This window comes from Semicossyphus pulcher, unplaced genomic scaffold (assembly GCF_022749685.1).
Source record: "Semicossyphus pulcher isolate SPU_LCO1_2020_fin unplaced genomic scaffold, fSemPul1.0.p SCAF_1, whole genome shotgun sequence".
Classification (NCBI taxonomy): domain Eukaryota; kingdom Metazoa; phylum Chordata; class Actinopteri; order Labriformes; family Labridae; genus Semicossyphus; species Semicossyphus pulcher.
In genome coordinates this window covers 5,735,650-5,758,015 of record NW_027211603.1, presented here as the reverse complement: position 1 = coordinate 5,758,015, position 22,366 = coordinate 5,735,650, and the positions used below count along the sequence as shown (strand labels likewise).

General features: G+C 41.5%; 1 protein-coding gene across 1 annotated transcript in view; it reads right to left on the bottom strand.

Annotated features, from left to right (window-relative positions):
* Positions 1-21,844, bottom strand: part of lrrc4cb (leucine rich repeat containing 4C, genome duplicate b) — a 47,771-nt gene extending 25,927 nt beyond the window's left edge. Inside the window, exon 1 of the mRNA XM_069658047.1 lies at positions 21,798-21,844. The gene's annotated coding sequence lies outside the window, so the exon portion shown is untranslated. The remainder of the gene's footprint in view (positions 1-21,797) is intronic.
* Positions 21,845-22,366: the final 522 nt, after the last annotated feature.

Sequence of the window (22,366 nt, the reverse complement as noted above, 5' to 3'; positions counted from 1 at the left end):
CACATGCGCACTGACACAGCTGTGTTTACCTTCTAATGATCAGAGCCTTCTCGTTACATGATGCAGCATTTCTAAAAAGCTTTCTGTAAAATATCTTTTCTTATTTCCATACTTCTCCAAAGACAAAAAATGCAAGTTTTAACAGCCAACACAATAGCTAGTTGCAACACGCTGCTGACAAACTTCCGCTACCTTAACCTTAAACAGATTTGTCTGCATAAGGGTTGGAACTAGGGGTTATTTTAGATATCTATAAATTTCTTGGTTTAAAAAAGTAAGAAAGAAGTAAAACAAATACCATCGCAAGTTTCTTATCTTGTCTAACCAGCTTTCAGAAATATGAAGATGTTCAGTTTACTGAAAAAAGAACAAGGAAATCCTCTTATTAGAGTAATTCATACCTTCGAAAAATTGTCTGCACAAGAGCTGCAGCTAAGGATTATTGGAGTTATCGATGGTATTGGCAATGCTTGGTGTAAAAAAAAAAATGTGATAGCAGGAAAAAAAACATGGAAAGCTTTTTGTTCTGTCCTACCAACTCTCCAAAATTACATTACTAAAAAAGAGCAACAAAATCTTCATATTTGAGTAGCTAGATTAAGGAAACGTTTATTTTTTTCTTCCTTAATGATTACTCAAATATCAAAATGCTATGTTTACAATAGTTATCAAAATAGCTGATAATTTTCTTTCGTTTGGCTAATGATTCAGCTCTAGTCTGCACCTTCTTGCACTAGAATCTCTGAACAAACAAGTCCAGCTTTTGATTTAATAGTGAAACCTTTCGGCCTGTTGGAACGCTGCATGTGTAGATTTTATAGACTGGACTCTTGTTGTTTGCGACCGAGCAAACTCCATAAATGAGGAGGAGCAGATTATTTACTGATCGCTTTGTATCAACAGCTAATCATTGTTCCGTTTTGTCGTAGTTCATGTTCCATGTTCACAAACGCTTTTATCCTTCATATTCATTCTGAAGAGTGAGCTGTTCCTTCAATTAACATATCCGGTCTTGTGTCACGATTTGTAAGTGGATGAAAGCGACTGGCGGATGAGTGAATGGAAGATAGAGGGAAAGCGACAGATGTTGGCTGAAGTCGCTGTTGCTCCTCTCTCTCTGCCCTGGTGTAAAAGTGGGTGTTCATCCCCTGAATACAGATGGCATTACACAAGCAATCCTCTAAACGGCTGAGACACGCTAACATGCTGGTGTCTGGAATGGCCTGCATCTATCTGCAGCGCCTCTGCAATGCCAAACACCTTTGTTAATCTCACGGCAAAGAGCCTCAGATTAGGGTACGGTTCAGAAGACATTTCATATTACCTTTAAATCACACTTAGTTCTCCAGCAAATGTGTCCCATTGCTTTTGCTCTTTCCTGTGATGCCAGTGAAAGGAGGGGACGAGCTGCAACTTATGAAGAAAATGTGAGTATTTTTGAAGCTGCCTGACAGTGACCTCGTCTGAAGAATCAATGCCTAATCGAAAATGATGCTTGAATGCACCATCGTCGTAATAAAATTACATTTTTTTATGTGGGGTCTCCTCTCTGGTCGCCTCCCTTGTGCCATGGCTGTAGATCGGCCTGAACTTGTGACAATTAACCTTGAGCACCGCGGGGGAACGCAGAGGAAGGAGCCCACAAGATTTTCAATAATTAAATTATCCTTCCTGTTGCACATCTCCAAGTCCACCGCCACATTCTCTCTGCTTCCCCAGTTACTGATGGATCAGGTCTTTGTTGTGCAAATTCCTATTCATCGTATCTTACCTCGCAATTCAGACTGACTGTACAGAGAGCTGCGCATGAATAAGCTACTTAATAATTAAATAAATTTGACATACTAAGTGAGGTGTTATCCATTGTTCCTCTACACAATCCAGCGAAGGCAGCGGCACAGGCTAGACACACGTTTCTATTATCCTACGTCCGTCAAACTTGACATGTAAAATCAAATGCTAATGGTTTGGGACTCATTATGTTGAAGGATGAAAACTAAGTGTAAAATAATTTCCTGCCCAGTTTTTTTTTTTCATATTACCATTTTCTTTCATGATATACTTTCAAGCTCTGTGATTGACTGGTGACCAGTCCAGGGTGTACCCTGCCTTTTGCCCAATAATCGCTGGGATAGGTTCCAGCCCCCCCGCGACCCTGAGCAGGATAAGCGGGCTAGATAATGCATGGATGGATGGATGGATGGATGGATGGCTATACTTTTAAGCTGTCTGTGGCACGTACCACCTGCCACAGAAGAACGGTTGCAGTTAATAGTCAGTGTATAAATGTAGCTTCTGAATTGACAGCTTGTATGTTTTGCTAATTCTCCTTCCTGTGAAGTAATTAAAGTAAACGTTTTTCCACACCACTAATGGCGTCACAGTCTTAATGGTGTACGAGTCGCAATAGATGTGTGAAAAAAAAAATCGACACCTTCTGAGGCCTAACTCAACCCGGCTCTGTACAACACATCAGAGGAGAGAAAGGCTGGCACGCAAACAGACTGACGATAACGTCTTTCTATCAAAATGTGTCAAAATAGCTGAAAGCAACGAGCAGATTAATATGTGATCAACCCACATCAATCACAGCATAACTCCTATTGAACCTTTTTTTTCTCTTCTTGCTCTTTTTATTACACAGAGCAACTCGGGGGGCTTCTCATTTTCACTCGCCACTGTCACAGCAAAGTGAAAAGATCACCCACGAGACTTATGAAGCTCAGCCATGGATGTTGTATAGGGACTGGATGTTGTCTCTGGTTTGAAAAATCAACCCTGTGCATTAGTGCATTAAACCTGCATTCTTTTTAATGGCCAAAAGGGAAGATCCATCCATCCATCCATCAATTATCTAGACCGATCTTGTTCAGGGTCGCGGGGGGCTGGAGCCTAACTGACCGTCAATCACAGGGCTGACACACAGAGACAGACAACCTTTCACATCCACACCTACGGGCAATTTTAGAGTTACCAATGAACCCAACGAGCATGTCCTTGGACTGTGTAACGAAGCCAGAGTACCCGGAGAGAACCCACGCTTACACTGGGAGAACGTACCTGCGAGAAGATCCACTGGTTGCAAAAAGATTGTATGGTCTTTGTCGCTAGTTTTAAGTCTTCTTCAATACAGCTTGATGTTTATTGTGTAAATAATGGTGCTATTAAGATGAAAATGCAAACCATGCTTAAGGGCATGGCTACCCCTGATTGACAAGTCACTAGTGCAGCAGCCTTTCAAACAGGACAGAGACGTAACTATGTGTATCCACTCAGTAGTCCAGATATGGTCACAACAAGGGGGCAATTTTGTGGGCAATGTGTTACAAGGACTGTCCTTATGAGGCCGATGAAAACGTGTTTGAAAGCAGGTGCACGCTGCGGACGTAGGTGAGGACAGTGGAGGAGCAGCCCCGCCTACTCCCTGAACAAAGTATCCAGAGCCGTATAGACAGAGAGTCGCATCAGTGGAGGTCCAATATTCTCCATGATCCGCCATTGCAATGTCGCAACACTCTCTCCCTACGGCTGTGAAAGTACCGTCAATCAGCCAGTCAGTCACATACAGACCCATGTATAGGGCTGACCCCGGCGGTCAGCCAAAAACAGGTAAACGGACTGCACTTACTGAGCGCTTTTCTATTATTCAGACCACCCAAAGTGCTTTCACACTACATCTCACATTCCCTTTTCACACACACATTCACACACTGTGGGCAGAGGCTGCTATGCAAAGTGCCAATCTCCAATCAGGACCTAGCTAACCATTCATTCACAGTCACACACTGATGGGAGCAATTTGGGGTTCAGTGTCTTGCCCAAGGACACTTGGACATGTCGACTGTAGCAGCCGGGGATCGGAGCGCCAACCTTCCAATTGAAAGACGACGACTCTACCACTGAGCCACAGCCGCCCAAACAAGATTGCGATGGCCAAAATGCCGAAATTGAGGCTTCACTTGTTGATATCCATGTGGCTAATTCCACCTCTTTTACAGTCCATGAACTCAGTGCAGTTTGAAGCAGGATGCTGAACTTTATGCCTAATTCATCAACGCCTCTCTTTCTCTCCAAGCTTCTATAATCAGTTGATCCTGGGCATTTACTGTCGCAGTTTAGCCAACAATCTCCATCAGCCAATCATCTTGAAGCTGTCAAACTTTCAATCTGTTCTTCGCTTGGCTGCTGTCAGCTGTCATTTCAGTCTAAAACGCTGCAGCCCTTATCCGCCCAATTGACCTCATCACATCCAGAATGTAGGTTGAGCTCTGAAAAGTGCAGCCCATCTTAACCCTATTAAGAAGCCAGTAAGGAACCAGCAGTATGGGGCAGCATCTAGTTTAGAGTGTAGTACCTTGGCTAAGGGCAAATGCAGAAGGATTTGTAGAATGACATTAGTTTGATGTTGTAGATAAAACAGCTGTTTTTCCAAATGTGAAAATCCTAAGCAGAGCTCAGACAGCCCAGTGAGTGGCACGTTCATTCATCCAGGCTGAGAAGTATGTTCGTTCAGTCAGGTGAAGCACTGGTTCATGTTGATGCCTGAGTGAAGCAGAGAACTGCCAGTCACTCTCTGAACAGCCTACATGACAAAACACTTGTCTCAACCTAATGCCTATTGATCACCATGAGCGGGGCAAAATTGTGGGCCATGCTGGCATAGATCCACTCTGAGGAAAACAAACCATTACAGTACAACAACACAAAAACAGTCGAGGTGGCTGACTCCATGTCTGCCTCCTGATAACATCCAGGTTCTGATATTGATGCAATTTTTCCTTCCTGTGGGGCTTCTGTCACGCTGGAGAATCCAGAGGAATTTCAAAGATGGACGATGCAGTTTGCACAGTAGAGGATGTATTAAGTTAGATATACTTTAGCTTAGTACTTAGGGTTATTATATTGTGCATTCGCAGTACATTTAAGCTCAATATAATGGAAGTGGTCACTGTTAGCTGCAGTTGTTTTCAATGACTAAATATAGCTGCCCTGTTTATTCACTGTATTATGTAATTTTTGTCCTACAAGTTATTGTGATTCAATGTTTTCCTGTCATATGTTGTGTGCTCCTGTTTTAGCTCTCTTTAGGTCTTAATTGTAAAAGCAGTTCAAATCTCAGTGTTACTTCAAAGTAAGTAGAGTTGTTTTGGTATTGATACCAGTATCAGTTAAAGCCTGTCAGCAAGAATGCCATTTAATGCAAGGATGCCATGACATGATTTATTATCCCAAGTGACCCCCCCAAGGTTTTTCTTCTCCAAAACAGTAGCCTGCCTACACAGCAATAATACGCATTATTGCTGCAGAAGTGATTGCAGGTCAATTATCACTACGCTGCGGAGCTAGTTGGGAGTGTAACATTAGTTGAAGCTTGTAAAATGTCAGCAATCAGGGTTTTCCCATCAAACATTTTAAGATTACTTTTTTTTAATTCAAAATTAGATCAGTAAAACATTTAAAAACACAAAAGAAAGCTTTTTCATGGTAAAAATCTGAGTTTCTTCTAACATTAGTTCAGCTTGATTTAAAGCTGCTGTGAGGAACTTTCAGTTTGTTGATTTTGGCGCCCCCTGTGGACAAAGTCTCACCTATTATCTCTTTGCTGATCTTCTCCTGTACATGTGTAATAGTGTTTCTCATCCCGCTTTCTTTTAACATTTAAACATATCACTCATTGAGAATCTTGAATCTAAAAAAAGGCTGTTTAGCCCAGGTGCTGTTAATCTCCCTGTCTGACACCGACCCAGCAGCAGCCGTTTCAGGCATTAAAAATATCTATATAGAAATAATCAATCTTGTCAGTATTAATTTCAGGATGTTTCTTACCCACCAAAAACAATACTCACAGGAGCTTTTAGCTTGGGATTCCTTCATTGTTCTTAGCCGGGCCATAAATCAATGATAGCTATCACATCATCCATACAGGAAGTAGTAAACAACTGTTACAAAAATATCTTACAAAAATAATAATGTATTATTCATTTTAAAACAAATCTGAGAATATCTGAGAAATATCTGAGAGGTAACAGCACATACTCGTCTAGGTCTAGGTGTTGGAATTGCTGTCAGGAAGGAAAAATTGTCTTAAAACATCTAATTTTTCTGTCATTTTGCGTAATTATGTTGCAAACCCTCACAGTATAATTTCTGAAGACCATTTCCAAATATCAGGTTGCGATGCTCACGAGGAATTTGCTCAGTAGCCCCGATATAATCCCGAGTTAATTAGACAATGGATCCATTGAAATAGATTTCAGGTGCACAGCCATTGATTTGTGCTTGTGACCTTCAGGTGAGGGATCATCTCTGGAATAGATAAGACCCGGTTTAGTGTTAAACACTCTGATCAGCGAATGGGAAACATATGCCATAAATCCACACCATTACAGTAATTGACCAACTGCATTGTAATCACAAAAATGAGCATAGATTCCCATTTGGCTGATGTAAATGAGGTGCTTTAATTTGATTGTGAAATCGAGTCAAAGGTACATTTCCAGCCACACTGAGCGGACTGCATTCATCATGGCTGAGAGCGACAGTTTTCTGTCTTCAGGTCTATTTTAGGTTCAAATGATCTTCATTTGTTTTCTTCTCTATTGACGTCATTGATTATCTTTTGTTCAGAGAGAGACTGTCGACTATTTACACCTTCTGTTATCAGTGCATCTAATATGAGTTCATTGTTATTGCTGTTTCCACGCTTGTCTACACTTAAAAAATCATTGAAGGTTTGAAGGTTAACAAGGCTTTCTCTCATCCTACACTGTTTACACACACACACACACACACAAACACACACACACAATCAGTTACCCATGTACAGGTGTCTCGCGGGGCCTCCTCGCAGTGCTGCACTTTCCACTGGATATGCTCAAACAGAATATACGAGCTGGAGGGCCTGGAAGCGGGCCAGGCTTGTTGCCTCGATTTTGGGTCATAAACGCGGCCTCTGCCCAAGGACTGCAGGGCCTTTTAAAACAGGGCTCAGCTTGATTGGACACACTTCTGTTGCTCCGTCCCGACTGCTAGCAAGCCAGCTGATCAGAGAGGCAGAACAAAGCCGGTCTCTTACAAGCTACTCCGCTCTCACCCTCTCGTACAGTAAACAGGATATCTTTTTAAAAAACAGAGCATCTTCGCTTCACCACTGCTTGTAGATGGCGTGAACTGCTGTGAGGACAAAAGCACAGAATTCTGTACCAAAAATAAAAATATCTGAGGGATATATAAAGCTTTAGCAGCTCATAGTAACAGGATGAACAGCATCAGGATCAGTGATGGAAACAACCTGAACTCAAATGTGTGCACTGGACGAGTAAAACGTGGATGAGTTTCAGGTTAAAGTTTGATTTTCGAGTCATCCTGCATACGGCCACGCTCACACTGGTGTTTTTGAACGTCTAATTTGTTCATGAATAATACAACGTGAACCATTTGGCTCATGAATATGAAATAGATGGAACCACAGGCTCTCCCCATAATCAACAGTCGACACACACAGTCCGTCGTCAGCTCTCTAGCTCTGCAGCAGCATTTCCTCTGGTGCATTTAGCCAATCGCGGCCGATCATAGCCTTAGCAGAATGTTAGTGTTGGTACAAACTGTCCGTGAATAATGTGTGAATACAGCGTCTTGCGTCGCCAAGGATATTTTAGAGGATCACACAAGTGCTCTCCCTCGCCTTCTGTCTCTCTCATCTTCATGCACAGACAAACGGTATTTACAGTGCGACAGCCCTAATTCCCTAGAACGACAACTTTCTCTAACATGGAGCGAAAAATCTGATTGTAATGTTTTATTTACTGCAGTTGGATAAACAGTGTGCTCGCTGTAGAGACAACAGTGAAACATGATGCGGAGTCGAACAGCTAATGCACCAGCAATGTCTGCCCATCCGTTTACCCCGCCTTAAGCCGCATGGCTCTGCTCCAACGCGGCCATATGCCCCTCAGCCCTGCTGCTCCGCGCAATATTAAATGACTCATGGTACATAGTCTACATGTCATCACCCAACAATGACAAAACACGACTGGGGGACACTGGTGAACCATCTATTGATGCTTGCCTGGGTAAACTCATCGTTTCTATGAAAATATGACACCAGCATGCACATCAGTGATTCAGATGGCATTGCCATGTTATCAGTGTATGTTTGTTATGAACTGATTCATGATTTTGTTTAAAAAATATTAGAAAATGTGAAAAATGTCTACAAGTTTTCCAGAGCTGAATGTGAAGTCTTCAAATTGATTTTTTTTTGTTTGATCAACATTTTAAAGCTCAAAGATCGAATATCTTCACTTGTGAAAGCAGGGAATGTTTGGTATATTTAACTTTCTTCCTATAGGAGAAGAAGATGGTTTTCCTTGATTTCTCTGTCGTCAACTGTCATAGCCGGAGGCATTGTGTTTTTGGGTTGTGCGTCTGTTCGTACACGTATATGTCTGTCAGGCTTTCTGTCCCATTCTTGTGAATGCGGTATCTCGGTAAGGAACGGAGGGATTACTTTCAAATTTGGCACAAATATCCTCTTGGACTCAAGGGTGAACTGATTAGGTTTTGTTGGTCAAAGGTCAAAGTTCAAAGTCATGTTTGACCTCTAAAAACTTTTTTTTCCCATAGAGATCTCATATTATGTACCCCTGAAAATGATTGGGGTGCAACCTCTTCTGCTAAAAGTAGGCCTTCTTATGCCAAGGTTTTTAAGGGTAATGCATTCTCATAATATACAGATATATTCCCCATCTCTGTCATTCCATAGAAACCCTGATGGATGTAAACTACAACCTGTCTGGCTGGCAGAGGCATCCAAAGTGAGGCGTAAATTCTGGTTGGATAGTACCCTGAATGTCATTGGGTTTTGGACTACTGCCAATCAATATAAAGATGCCACCTGGGGCTTAAAGTATTGGAAATATAACATATCTAATACATGAAAAAGAATATCTAAGCAAATAAAAGGAATGCAGTTCATGTTTTGATCCCTATTGTAATACAATCCACTGAGAATGCTTTATAAAAACAGCATGATACCGGATCATTTCTATGTTTCAGTTCATGAGAGAAAGCACATGCTTCTCTTCGGCTGGGTTGAACTTTTTCCCTTTCAAAAGCATTTTCAGACCCATTATATTGACACAACAATATGTGGCGGCTGAGCTAAAAACAAGGGTTTTTTCTTTTCTTCTTTTCAGAGCCTGAGAGTTGACATTTAGGCGATGCAATGTTTTCACTGAAAACCATGGTCGCATTCTATTCTTAGTCTCAGATATAATGGCACTATATTTTGTCTGACCTGCCTGTCCCTCTTGTTCGTACGCTGTCAGTGAGGAAAGAAAAGTGGGAAACAGACTGACTCTGCAGCTTGACGGGAGACAGAAGCAATGTGTGTATTTCTAAATCCAGGACAGTGATGCATCCTTATCCAATCAGACGACAGGGGCTGCTAATTACAAACACTGCACCACAAGTGGTAGGTAGGTTAGTCCAGCAGTGCGACTGTCTCTAACATTATTAACTGGCCCTTATTGTTAGTCATTTTCATTACCGAGGTGTGAATGAGATAAAGACTCGGGACTCCCCCTCAGTTTGTGTCCCTGTCCCCCGCCTGGATAATTAAAGTCCGAGCAGCAGGTGCTAGTTAGGCGAGCTTGCAAATTTTAGCTTCAGCTGTGTTCTCAAAGACATTACACAGAAATGCACAACAATTACTAAGCTCCAAGTGGAACAAACAAGTAAAGGTCCTGTTCATACTATTACGGGGAGCTAATGTCATTATGGTAGGAAAAAAAAATGCGATTTCGCTCTGTGCCTTTGGAGGACGCTACGCTTCTCCAATGGGCCCTGGAAAACCTCTGCTGGAATAGGTTAAACGTGCCATCTGGCGGAGGCCAGGGAGCTTGTTAAACTACACTTCCTCAATGTAGAACGCCCGCCTCCGATGTCATGTCTCGTTCATAATCGTCAGGTTAGAAATGTAGACCGGAAGATTTTTTTAGACCACCGGTACATGCTCGTCGTATTTCGGATTCTGTACCGCTCTGAGCCATTGCCTGCAGCGAAAACGAGCCACACAGCTCTGGCGCCATTTTCAAATATTACTGCTTCTATTGATTACAGAGAACACCAGCTTTGAGTGACAGTGGCTTTTTCTCAGGGGTGAACTGCTCCTTTAAGGGAGATATTTTGATCATCTATGATGATTGAAAATCTGAAAAACTAGTGCTGCAACTCATGATAGTTTTTCTTATTGATTGAACTGCAAACTACTTTCTTGATTGATCAATTGTTCTGTTAATGATAGAAAAGGGTGACATCTTCCAAACCCAACCATATATACATTTTTAGAATGATCTAAATACATGGAAGAGACGCAGGAACTGTTGGTTTTCACCAATAAAATTGACTTAAATGCTTGTGAATCATCAATATTATTAACTAGTGATAAAACACTGAACTCACATAAAGCTTTTGTTTTTGCTTAACACAACTATTATTAAACCATGCAGATAAATTTGGATACAAAGTATTTGCCAGGGACCGGAGATGTCTGAGTCTGAGATTTCTGCAGCCACGCAGCAGCACTAACTGGGATTTTTAGCATTGAAGAAAAAATGCTGTCTTTTCCAGTAACCAAAAAGATGTATCATATTACCACGTTTCTACTTAGAATGTCAAAGTTCAGGGCTAATTATTATCTAATAATACAATTTATGGAAGATTTCCATCTTTTAATTTGTTCTCTATAGTTTAGTCAGTATTGAGCATTTGGTTTGCAACATTTTAAAGTAGAATAGTCAATACCTGTAAACACCATTGGGCCTTATGGACTAAACTGTGCACATAAATATTCTTCCTTTGTGTACACAGTAACTGCACGTGCAAAATCACAGTTGGATTAATGACACATGCCCACCCACCTCTTAGAGTTACAATCACTAAATTAAAAGGCACGTGCACACTATTGCACTCACTCACTCCCCTGCCATGCCTTTACGTCTCTATATAAGGACATACGGTTGCCTCAGTGGTTCTCATGCAGAAAGCAGTGAGGCTGTAAGAGAGAAGCTTGGGCCCCAAAGCAACAGAGCAAAAGAATTAAATGACGAGTAGTTGAATCAATAGTGTCCGAGGTAGAACAAGAAAAGGGACAGATTCTCTCTGGAGTGAACATGGAAACAAAATTATGCTGTAGCCATAACCGAGATGGTGAATGAATCAATTGTGGCTAAATATGGTCTGAGGCAGTTGTACATTTGCTCGCTGAGATCAAACAAATTCAGGTTAGAAAGTATTGATGAATCCTGGATTTGATTGGCTCGCATTGTTCAGCACAGATGTGCGCAATCACAAGCAATCAGGCTCATTTTGTCTAGTTAGGCCTTCATTCATCCTGATCCCGACATTTGATAAAGGTTCAGTAAAAGTTATGACTAAAAGTTGCTGTTGGCAGAGAGACTCAACAGGAGGTCAGATCAACTGCAACTTGTGATTGGGACATTTCTGCATCTAGATACGTTCACCAGTAAACCAGTAAGACATGAAATTGTGTTGCAACCGTCCTTTAAGTCCCCCAGCTGCATTTGTGTCTGAGACATAACTAAATACATTTCACAACAAATGAAAGCGACTTTGTGTTATTATTGCGGATCTAAGACAAAGAATTGCATCGTAAGAGCTTTCTCTCTTTATTTTCCTTTGAATTCGAAGGACAAAATGCTCTTGTGGCAAACAATGACGTTCACCAATAATGTATTAGTGCATGGCAACAAGGGAACAAGATGTTCTAACAGCCTTGTTGAAGCCCAGAAAACACTGTGGTTAAAGAAAAGTGTTGTCATAAAGGGAAAATTTGTAGCAGAGGCGACTCTGAGCCACACACTAAAGAGGCAATCTTGTCAGCCTTACAAGATTCCCTTCTCGGTTTAGTAGTGTTTGACTTGGCGCCAGTTACTGGGGTTTCATCTTTGCCAATTAAGCCAATCTAGTGTATTCCAGCAGCTAGAATCTGAACTGTTTGCCAAGGCATTAATGAACTAGATATTAATTTCATTCTTACGCTGATCTGGTGGCTCCCTTCATTGTATCATGAGTCACTGTTCCTTGTGAGTTGCAACATGAAAGTCCATGCATGCCTCTCAGCAGCGTTAAGAAAATAGCATCAAAGACATCTGAGCTCACTGAACTGGCAGGAGATAAAATGTATATTAATATGTGGGGAATTCGATAAATAGGGGAAAGTTGTAGAGACGGGGAGAGGAGGGGGGGCATTGAACATGAGAGAGATAGAGACTCATCATGACAGTCATCACTTCAGCTATTATCCCTAATTCTCTAAGGGAATATCTCAGTAAGGCGGAGTAAATTTGAGGCTGATAAGCAGACAATGAGATTTGCCCGGGCTTTGAGGCAAAGCCTTTCCAAGGGCTTGCTTTCACCTACACTAGGTTTGAACTTGACACATCAAATGGCAGCATACTCGCATGGCTCTCTTTGGTGTAGGATGGATTCTGCTGTGTGGTTGTATTTTAAAGCAGCAAGAGCAGGTGCTGCGCAACCTTGGTTTGTGGGTGGCTCAAAATATAGATTCATCGTGCTGCACGTTTAAGCAGCCGGTGTTTGCAAGGGAAAGATTCTTTTTTTCTCTGCCGTCTGTGAAGCTCTAATTAGAGCTAAGAGTCAAACTACAAGTTAAAGGAAGAACGGTAACTTCTCACAACAGGACATCCTGCAGTAAAATCCTTATGGTGTAAGGCTGTTTTCGATTCACAGAGAAAGAAGCACAATAGTGAGATAGAGATGAAGGTGTACCATTTCTTTTTAGCTATGCTAGCAGGATTGCCTTTTAGAATGCTAAAGAATGGATGTGTCAGCCAGTCAGTCAGTCCACCACTTTGGCCCAAAGAAATTAGTGATGTGCAAGTTAAGAGTCAATCGTTTGAAACAAATGACTCTTTTTACTGACTCAGGAGTCACGAGTCCTCCTCTCCTCTAACTCGTTCACTGACTCACCTCTCCTACCCGCTCTTAGCCACTGCAAAATGCGAGACCACCGTATAAAGCCACGCCCTGTGAGAATAACTGGAGCTCGCTCCCTGCCCTGAGCTGAAGGTCTGACTTGATTTACACGAATCATTCACTGCTCACTCAATCAGTACCCGCTGTCCCAACACGGCAAGGCACACAAAGCACTTTTCTCGCACACAATCATGGAAAAACGCACATCACAAACCTGCGAAATGACTCGCTTTACTATCAGAAATTGATCAATTATGTCCAAAAACAATCAGAAGGTCTGGAAGAGCTGCATGATTAAATTTAGCGAAGGAAGTCTCCAGTGCGCATGCTTTATGGGCGCCTGGGCCGGTGAGGGATTCAAGCTCTGGGTAAGTGACTCGGAAACCCGACTCTCTTTAGTGAGTGACTCAAACAAACTTGAGATAGTAAAGAGTCGAACCTCCCATCTCTAACAGAAATATCCCAACAATGATGGATTGCATGAAATTTTGTACAGACATTAAAGGAATGATACTGACTTTTCCTCAAGTGCTACCATGCCATTCTGTTGATTTCAGTGAATAAGTAGACTGCCGTAAAATGTGGTACATCCACTGTGCCATAAGAACGAATTCACGTGTTGGCAGGCCAACAACTGTATTTAGCCAGTGAATTATTTCACATCTAATCCGATAGATTGTTCCAACATTTTCCACAAACATTCATGTTTCCCAGATGATGACTCCTGACAACTGTGGTGATCATCTTTATTCTTCTATCACGCTGGCTTTTGTGGTTTTCAGTGAAATGTCTCAACAACTATTGGGATCAGTTACTATAAAGGATGAACCCCCCAGGAAGAATTTTAATCTTTTTATAAAGTGCAACATTTCAATTAGGTTTAATACAATACATTATTATCAAAATCACCTGCAAATCTTTTTATATTCCCATTAACCTCAGCTGTACCTTCCTTTATGCTATTCAGCAAATTAACAAGCTAATTAGGTTAACTTAGATGGTGATCCTGGTAAGCATTGCACCATGTTGCTGAGTACAAAGCATGTCACTTTGAGCATGTTAAGTTCAGCATTTAGCACAGAGCAACATTATGCCTATAGGCCGGGAGCCAGGTCCTGCCCTCAGGATGTTTTTGCTACCTTTTTTTTTCACGATAATTTTCTTTAAGCCTACACCTTGGGCCATCACAAGATGATAACCCAACTCGGGGCGGTCTTTTTAAGAAGCTTTTGGCTACATGATGTCAATACACATGTGAAGGTACTACGATTGCACAAATAGTCTTACAGGTCTGAAATTTGGCAGGAAGTATCCTGAAACTTATGGGACAGTAACAAAATAAGAGCTGCTACCATGGTTGCTCGTAGACTCCTGATCAGCTCAGTGTTCATACACCAACATTGAATTTGTGGAGGCTGGTAGGACTGTTAGTACATGTGTGCATTTTATATATTAACATACAGTTTATATTTCAAAATAATTAGTAGTATCTTAAAAAGGGGTTGTGTTAGCTAGATAAGAAGGTGAATTACCTACTCCATAAGTACAAGACAAAACTACCAAACACACATTCTCTGTAGGGTCTAAGTAAGCCTTTTAAGTGTAGCTTGCTCCTTTGCAGAAGCATATATTTGTTGCAGTATAACATGTATACCAACATAAAGCTAATTTGATGGTTAAACAAAGTATCAAACTCTCAACATGAACTGTCAAAGTCTCTGCTGCAGTATTGTATACTTCTCCACTGTCCATTCACATTCTCAGTATGTTCCAAACTGTCGCGAGCACCATATTTTGGCAGAAATGTGTCTGTTTGGAACATACTGACCATGCAGATGGACAGAGCAGAAACAGACTATGCCGCATGAGTTTTGAAGTTTCGACAGACATTTTGATACTTTTCCCCCATGACTCTGTTTTCTTTATTTATTGTACCAGCTGTGAACTCAAGCTGGTGTCCTACATGAAGGAACAAGAGACACCTTTCATCGTACTCTTAGAAGCGTTTGATACTCCAAAAGAAGGTTAATGATTTAATGGCATTATGAGATTACAATGAGTAGCAGTAGGTGATGAAATGTTACGATATTCCACCGCCTAGTGTTCTTCAGAGTTCAGTGTTAAATACAACAAATCACTTAAACACCTTTGACCGTCACTTCTCCAGTTAGTTTCTTTTTATTCTTCGCTAAATGGCCTCAGACAGGCCATAAATAGCCATTTAAACCCAACTTTCAGTTGGTAGCATCACACTTAATTTTACAGTCCTAAAGTTAGGATTCAATAATACATTTTTGCATCTAGAATTGAATTACATTATTAAGTCAGAAACCATTTTGTGCTTTAGAAGTCAGCCACATTGGATTTTTTTAAACAGATTTTTTAATGTAAAAACCTAAAAAATTGATCAAAAGAGAATTTCAACAACTCAATGCACGTTTTTTAAACAATGATTACACCCCAGTAAGTGTTGATTTGGTGATTTGCAGGTCAAAGACATCTAGACACTTAAGGCCAGATCAGACAGAACACGTCTTAGCAGCTGGGGGCTTTTTTCTCATTGTTTACAATGAGAGGCTTTTTGCGCTCTGCTTTTGTTTTGCTGAGCGCCTTGCATCTTTCCGCCCTGTGCGCCTCGTGTTTCTGAGGAAACGCTCTGAGCACCTCGAGTTGAAAAAACTTCAACTTAAAGCAGAAAAGCGCCCGACGTCATGGGCGCTTTTTCTCATTGTCCAATCAGATGAAAGGAGAGGCGGGCCTTCTGTCAGTTTACAATATAACAGTTAGATTAATGACAGCTAATGATTCAGTGGTTGCCTTAACAACAGTAGAAAAAACTTCAACAAAAAAGGCAGTGCGTTGCGCCTCGCGTTCTACAGCCTACAAACAAGCTCTGTCTGATCAGACCCTTAAACTGCACCAAATCTGGCAGTTTTTTTAAGCCTGTAGGTCACACACTTATTTATACAGTCTATGGTCACACTGTTTCCACAACATGTCATATGTCTGATATAACTCTGTTAAACAATAGCAGATAGATCAATTTAGCTTGGGTGTCCACACATCTTTTGACCTGCAAAATAATTTCATACTAACAGGGCTATTTTACTATTTTGCTGAACGATTACCTGAAGGTATGGTAAAAAAAACATCTAGAGGTGTTATCAGGTTTTCTAATAAAATTTAAGATAAGATAATCCTTTATTGATCCGAGAGGGGAAAGTCAGGTGTTGCAGCAGCACAGAGACAAAGTAGCAAAAAGGTAAATACCAATAAGAATAGAATCAAATGAAATAAGAGGTATATAAATATATATATAGAGAGGATAATTAATTCAACATCAGATTAGTTTCACTCTGAAGGGAGGCTTTTATCAACTTGGGATCTGATGCAAAATCAAACCAGCTACCTACACATTCTCAGGAATAATTCCCATGATGCATAGCTTTCTGTGCTTCCCTGTGAACTGTGCCAACACGTTGTGCATGCCTTCATTTTATTCATGTTCCTACACTATGAAGAAAACTTTTGAAATGGTACTAAAAAAGCAGTAACAGTGTGGCAAAAAAGGCATAATTGCCTTTAGGACATTGTTTACTGTGATTATGCATTCTTCAGAGCGGTGGGCGGTTCTCAGCTGCGCCTCACATCACAGCCCCACCATACCTATAATCACAGAAAATAATGTCGACTGGAGCATTATTGCTAAACTGTGGATGTGTAGGTTGTTGGGAATCTGTAGAGGAATCTATAAAGGGCATTATGGCATTTGCAGAAAGTAGCTGGTTGCTGAAGAGGCAGAAACGCGGCACCCGTAGCCTGAACATACTCTTCCTATCAGAGCGTCTCACTGGAGTTGATGGCTGTTTTTTGCTGCAGGCCACAGCAGACACATAGTACATGGCACAGATGGCGAAATAAGGCACCAACGCTGCAGTCAAAACAGTGAATGTGTCATGATGACATTTGTGCCATAAGTTATGATTTTTTGCAGGCATCGACGCTGTCACTCTAGATAAGACACTCAGTGGTAATGAACAGTGGTAGGCACACACAGGCAGATGCAGCCTCTTCATACATCACTACATTAATATTTGTTGATTTAGAAATGCAGACTCGTGAATGACACAGAGCAGGATTCGCTGAATAATCCCCTTTCTGGTGCACAAAGGCATAACTTAAGCTGCCACAGTGAATACTAAGTCTCTCCAGCCTGGCATGCATTGGTCTCTTTCACACCCGAGCAGTTCAACTCGTTCAGATGGGCCTGTCTCTTGACTCGACACAAACACATGTTCTGTGAAGGTACTACTGGAAAGATACGGAGCGCTATCTATCAAAATGGAGCCGGCTAGAAGTCGCCGTAATCTCAAGCTGCTTCCCACCAGCTTATTTATGTCACACAGGCACACACTTTACATACACACGCAGACGTGCACACAACACCTGCTGTGTTCGTTAAGATAAAAAAAACGCACACGCCTGGAAGGACTGTGCTGTTTTTCACTTTATCCAGACACTACCTCAGCTGTAATTTATCGCCACTCCCAACACCAATCCTCATATCACACAGAGACGTATGCAGAGGGTCGAGGCGACAGTATAAATTGATGGAACAACAAAACGGTGCCCCCGTACAGTCAAGCAAATCCCTCAAAAACACTGACTGCCCCCATCAATCGCCAGCAGCATAAGTGCAATGGAGAAGATAGTAATTTGAAAATGAATCAGCATTTTTCGCTTGTGACAGGCTGAAACCCAAGGCTTTCAAAAAATGGACATTTATCCACCAAATTACACAGTTTCAGCAGAGAAAGATCTGTTATAGTTTTACAAACACCATTATTATATAAAGAGGAGTTTAGGCTTGTCAGAAGGTTACTCAGACTTGTACTAAACAGAAAAGAGATGCTGCGACAACCACTGAGCAAAACATTCAGATCCTCACTCCTCAGACGGTGAGCAAGATAAAACTGAACATGCTTGATGAATGACTTTTAGGGAAGTTTTGCTTGTTTATGAACTAATAGATCAAGCACTATGTCTCCAGCTAGCTTTAATGGCGTCATAGCCTGACACTGAACATCCAGGAATTCACATATCAACTTTTGATGTTGGTGTCACACTGAAATCAGATTGGCACATGGCTGCAGCACAACTCCCCTCTTGTTGACCCATAACCCGAGGAGTTTAGGAAATAAATAATGAATCTGAGTTTGACTGAAAAGGTCATTTGACATCAAAAGCTATTTAAGGATCGTATCCCACGGAAATGTGTCTGCTGAACTTGGATTTGGCTGTTTAATTTGAAGATTTGACTATTTGTTTCTTTGTTTTCACGTTTCAGCGCCACACCAAACTCCTGTGTTATATATAACTTACATGTTTTAACTTGTTGGACACACATTTAACGAGTTTTCTACCCGTGTCAACTGTTTACCAGACATTTAAACATTTATCGCGCACTACTTTGTAAGTGTTTTAAGTCTGGACACCATAGTATCAACCATAGTTAACCAGAAGAAGGATTATAGTCAGCTAGTGGTCTAAAGTTAGCAGCAGCTGTGCTGGCAGTAAAAGCCTTGCAGAGCAGCATCAGTTAAACACAGTTTTAATGTTTATTCAGTGTTTTACTGGTGATAATCTCCAGGTTTGTTTTGGAGAGGCTGAAACCTCTGCAGATAGTTAATATCCTGTTAAAAAGAGCAAAACAAAACAAGTGAATGATGAAAACTGAAGAGCAACTTGTTATGTAAAGTTGTCATGTTGTTGCTTCTGCATTGATCTGTGTACAATGACACAGCTGAAAAACAAACATGCAGAGATTTGACTGTAACAAGGGGGCTGACGTAGGGTCTTCTCGACTTATAATTCATTTCACCGACCTTTATGGGACAGCCCTTGTTTCTCCCACACAGGTGTTGGTCTTGGCCTTAAAGTAACTGAGTGATGAACCTCTATGCTCAGTGTCGTGTGTAAAAACCCTGCACAGCCCCAGTTTCTAATTATTTTGGCTTCTGTCTCTGAAAGATGAAGTCTGTGACTTTTTTAGGGCAGATTGTTGAAGTTAATTTGAGCTGAAGCTTCTTTGATGCAGTTTGACTTAATGATCTTTGATGATTGGAAAATGTGGCTTAAGTGATGTTTGCCTGAAAACATGAAAACTACAAACACAGCCAACCGTGATATTTGTGCACTGTCTTTGTAGAAAATCAGACAATGCCGTATAAAACAACTCACTACACGTGTCTGTCTGATGTGTAGGAAGGCAGCTTGTTTGGACAAATTTGGGGAGCAATATTATGGTGGAATTGCATCTCATAAAGCCCTTATTATAGGTAAATTACCTCTTTTACACAGCAGAACAAAAGCAGTTGTTTGCTGAAGTGGAAAAAACCTGGATGGTTAGATGAGTCACCGTCCACCCTGTTCTGAACCAGTGGTTGACTACACGGGCGTCACGCATGAAAAGAAATCTACTTGCCCAAGTGCGTATTTCCCACAGTGAAGGCTTCTGTCAGAGCTGTTCTGGTGAGTGGTGCTGGCACGGATTACATCCATTCAGTCCCTCATCAGGCAGGTAAGAGCCAAAACCTACCACGCCTGTCAGGGTGAGCACATTCCTTCTGCTTTGCTGTTTCTCTCCTGCTGACCCACGAATATTACAAGGTGACAAATTCAAAATCCACAGGCCATGACAGGTCCCTCAGTTGCATGGAAATCATGTTTACAAGTCTGGCAGTGTTGGTCACCAGCTCTTAAACCAAGCAGGGAACAGTATTCATGCTAGAAGCAATGCAGCTGACGGCCTTTAAAGTTCACATAGTGGAACTGGATATAACACATAAGGCTGCAACAAACAATGACTTTGGTAACTGATTACTTTTTACAATTTGTTTTTTTTAAATGTCAGACAGTTGTGCTTAAGCTAAAATGCTTATCATAATTTCCCAGAGCCTAAAGTAATGTCTTCATATGGTGTCCTTTGTCAAACCAATGGTTCACAACCCAAAACTTCCCATTCAAAAATGACTAAACGTAGCAAATCGTCACGTTTAAGACGCTGGAACCAGCAAATGTTTTGCATTTTGCTTGAAAAAGATCACAAACACCATTCAAGGATGATCAAATTATTTGGATTAATTTTCTTTTGACCGATTTAACCGATAATAGTTGAAGCTCTTGTCTCATTTATAATCTTAATCTCTGGGTTTTTTCAGAATCCGAAGCTCAGTGTAGAAGCTCAGGTGGCTCATGGTGACCCAATGCCCTATTGAGACACTTATTGGTGTGTGGCCTTAATTCCAGCAGTTACCAGCCTGTTATAGTGCGCTAAAAGACAGGGAAGTGAATGTAAACGATTTAACTGCAAATGTGACTGTTAAAGGGCTAGTGACAATGAATAATAAAGCAGCAATGAATTAAAGGATGCTATACACTGCATGTGTACTTTAAAAGACACCATATGTTAGTCAGAATGTAGTTGATAACTTGATTTGGGTTTTCAGACACACTGACAGTCAGGAATGTGGCTGATGCACAGACTCTAACCTTTATGCTATTAACTGAACCCGTTGCAGAGGTCTGTGCAGAATTTAATTCCCAACCCAATCAAGCAGGCCATCAGTGAAATATAATGGATGGACAATAATTTTAGTGCAAAAATTGAAACTGTCCTAGAACGACAGACTCATTCTTAACACTTCGACTGTGTCCTTCATTTTACAGGCAGGTTGTAAAATGGCCAGATGTGAAAGTAGAAGCGCACACTTGAGGACAAAACCAGTCCAGATTTAAGTGTAATGCTTTTTGGCTACAGCAGAACAGAGCAATTTCAGATGTGATGTCTGCTCCAAAATGCAGCTCCCTCTACCCACTTCAGCCAACACACAAGTATTTTCAGCATCAGGGCATTTCAGCACCTCCCACTGATGGACAGCTCCTATTCTCATTCTTTTAAAAGGCTAGAACAACAACTGTAGGACTAAATTTTTAAAATGCACCATGTACTTCTGGTTTACCTGCTCAGGCTGTGGTAGGGAGAAAGGACAACCTCATTTCTATTTATCACCCTTGGGTGGCTTTGCTGTGGGGGTTTTTTTTTGCAGACATACTGGGTCAACATGCAGAAAGAGGCATACAGAGAAAGAGAGGGGGGATATGTGCACGAGGTGTGTGCATGAGGAAAATGCTGTAAGATAAAGCTTGACCTGAAGCCTTCGCTTTGCCACATTTCCAACTCAAAGCGCCCTTCCTGTGGGCCAGCGTGCCCACCTGGCCAATCCGGCGCTCTTTCTGCTGCAAACGTGTATGCTGAGAATACCTGAACTGAATTTGAATTACCATATGACGTAGGCCCTTTTCTAGCTGTAATGTCCTGCTGGCAACAGGGACTACCACAGACCATACAGTCTCTAGCAAGCGCTCAAACACACAATTTGTTGCACCAGTCACCCCCCAACACCCCCTCAGCCCCCTTTCTGCTCCTGTCTATCTTTATCGCCGTCTATATCTCTCTATATCTCACACACACATTCAGACACACACACCACCGCTCACACACGGAAAGAGGATGCGACAGATATCATAACCTACCTATACAGAGGAAAAGGGGACATATCAAAACATAGAAAAGTATATTTCATACATTTAAGTATCTGTGCCAAGCGCATATCACAGCCGGCTAAACGGCGATGAATTATCGCTCTACATGAGAATATACACCAGACAATCACGCAGAATAGGCTCAAATGGACTGTATTCAGTGAAATACTTACGCATTTTCTCGAATAAATGGTATCGGGGTTGAGAGCAGTGAAGGAAAAACCAGCAGGGCCCCGGTCCCCGTTTTCAAGATTTGCAGTACGACCGAGGCACAAATCTCCATGTGAAAAGGAGGCTGCTGCAGTCCGCGTCTCTCTCGATCACAAGTCAAGATGCTCGCCTGCGAAAAAACGCCAAACATTCAGAAAGAGTTGCGTGGATGTGCGGTGCGGCCACCATTCCCTCGGATCTAACGATGAAAACCCCCTCAGAGGACCAGCAGTATAACCCCCCTGGACTTGGAAGATATTCCTCTGGAGTGAGGAGGAGGAAATCCTGCAGAGTTTTTGATGGTGGGGGGGATCAAGTCTGTATCAGGCCCCCAAACCAGTCACAGTCCCGAATTGACTCCAAACGGTGGTTTTCCTCTTTGAAAAATCAAATTCGGCTAAAAGAACAAACCAAAGTGGACTATTTCTTGTGGGGTTTTTTTTGGTGTTTTTCGCGGATTATTTTCCTTTAAAACAAATGAACAAAATCAGAAGACAGACAATGACAATTAACAATTACCTATTTAAAGCAT